At 46.4% G+C, this 2,413-nt stretch overlaps 1 non-coding gene across 1 annotated transcript; it reads right to left on the bottom strand.

Moving 5' to 3' along the window:
* Positions 1-2,028: 2,028 nt before the first annotated feature.
* Positions 2,029-2,169, bottom strand: LOC120363022 (U4 spliceosomal RNA). Its single transcript, XR_005578755.2, has one exon. It is a non-coding gene; the product is annotated as a U4 spliceosomal RNA (small nuclear RNA).
* Between the last annotated feature and the right edge of the window lie 244 nt (positions 2,170-2,413).

The raw sequence follows: 2,413 nt of genomic DNA, 5'->3' as shown, positions 1-2,413 counted from the left end.
TGATGACACTCCAAGCACAAAGCACTGGACTTCCACACAGTGAGGCTGCACACATTATTCTGTGTAGATGCCCACTTAGGGCGCTGGGAGAAAGGGTGGTAGAGGGACCCTCACGTTGCCCTGTGGTATGCATGCTCTGGTTTATACGACTGCAAACCATTTATGAGAAACTCAAGCTGAAACACTACTTGTTTCCAACGTTTTGTCGGGAGAGGATTTACAATGTACTCTTCCAAACAAGGTAGCCACAGAGCACAGTGACTACTTCCCCTCTTAAGTCGCTCTGAGGGCCTCTGCATCAGTTCTAGAATTGGAAGACTGGTGGAGAAGAACTGGGATGTTGAGGGGTACTGGATACTTGCTGGACACCAGCCTCCCCTAAACTAAGCTTACAGACAGCCCAGATCCCGCCTGATAAATCAGACATTTTAACACACACAGCTCTCGATAGCAGGACTTACAGATGCAAAACTCTAAGGCAAAGGATTGTCTCAACTCCTTGGTGTCTCAAAGAACTAAAACACTGCCTAACACAGGTGCACCATCAAAGTTATTATTAAATACGCTTCTATATTTTATTCATCTTTGATTGTGGAAGTGATGTGATAAACACAGTGGACTAATGACCTTTGAGATCTCTTCACGGGATCCTTTCTTGTGGACCCCCAGATCTGCCAACATGGAGAAGGCATCCATAAACATGTGCAGGACAGAGGTGAGATAAAACTGTCTCTCAGCCTCAAAGTGGCCTGGCAGTCACAGGAACGGCCACGTGGGGTCTGGCCCATATGAGGAGTCAAGCTTTCGGCTTCAGGCACCCTACTGCACCTGCAAAACCGAGTTGTGCCTAACAAAGAAGAATCAGCCAGCCTACTCTCCCTAATGAAAACTTGGGGGGATTACTCCTCCCTCCTCAGGCTGGGTCCCAAGGTACAAGACCACGTGCACCAGCAGCGTGGGTCAGCAAGCCAGCAGAAGCCAGAAAAGGGCAGGCCGGAAGACAAGGACACCCTGAAGATCAGGAGAGAGGCCGTCTAGGTACCATGGAGCAGTTACGTCAGACTGGAACACATCCCATTTACAGGAGACTAGAAAACCCCAGCCTCACCCTCACTTGGGGCTGATACCATTTTAGGCCTCAGCCCGTCTGCACCCAGGCACTCATGAAAACATCATGTTGCTCCACACCACCTCAGGCTGTTTGCTGGCGCTCTCAGGGTTCGAACCAATAATAGAGCCTTGTGCCTAATATCCCAGGTGGTAATCCAAGAGCGATACCTGGGTGACACGCCTCCTCCTCCACCCTTCATATCCAGGTGATCACCAAGGTTACAAGCCGGCCAGGCAAGGTAGCTCACACCTATAAGCCCAGTACTTTAGGCGGCTGACGCATGTGGATCACCTAAGGTCAAGAGTTCGAGACTGCTCTGGCCAACATTGGAAAAGCCTGTCTCTACTAGAAATTCAAAAATTAGCCAGTGTGGTGGCAGGCGCCTGTAATCCCAGCTACTCAGGAGGCTGAAACAGGAGAATCGCTTGAACCTGGGAGGCACAGGCTGCAGTGAGCCGAGATCACGCCATTTCACTCCAGCCTGGGCAACAGAGCAAGACTCGGTCTCAAAAAGAAAAGAAAAGAAAAGAATTAATATAATTTTGACATCAGAAGAGGGGTCCTGTCCCAGACCCCAGCAACAGGATTTTGGGTCTCACACGAAATGGAATTTATGGCAAGTCGCACAGTCTAGTGACTTTAAAAGAGTTTATTAGCCACTACTAAGTGACAGAGCAGGGAGTCCTCAGAAAGCAAGAGGAGGAATGCACCTGTTTTAAAGAACAAAAATTTTTTTTGAGACGGAGTTTTACTGATTGTTACAATGACATGATCACGGCTCACTAAAACCCCTGCTTCCTGGGTTTAAGGATTCCCCTGAATAGGTGGGATTACATGTCTGCACCACCACGTCCAGCTATTTTTTTTTTGTATTTCTTTTCCATTATAATTTATTTTTTTATTTAATTTTCTTTATTCCATCTCTGTAAATTCCAAAAATTGCCAATGCTGACTATATTTCCAGTCGTCATGGCGGGGTATTGGGAAAAGTTTTCAATTAGCAATAATCGCACCTCAGATAAACCTCACCGGCTACGATACTGCCACTGCACAAAGCTATTTTTCTTTAATTTTTAGTAGAGACTGGGTTTCACCATGTTTGCCATGCTGGTGTCCAACTCCTGGCCTCATGTTATCCGCCCTCCTCGGTGGATAAGTGATTAATTAATCACACTTGTAATCCCAGCACATTAACGTACAAACAGAATTACTTAATGTTTGTTTATATAGGTCATTAAGAAGAGTGTTGTCTCTTATGAAGGATTGTGATCAATTTGTGTCAGGCTACTAGTATTGCTACTT

This window comes from Saimiri boliviensis, chromosome 21 (genome assembly GCF_048565385.1).
Source record: "Saimiri boliviensis isolate mSaiBol1 chromosome 21, mSaiBol1.pri, whole genome shotgun sequence".
Taxonomy (NCBI): Eukaryota; Metazoa; Chordata; class Mammalia; order Primates; family Cebidae; genus Saimiri; species Saimiri boliviensis.
The sequence above is the reverse complement of the archived record's forward strand: the minus strand, read 5'-3'. Positions and strand labels throughout refer to the sequence as shown.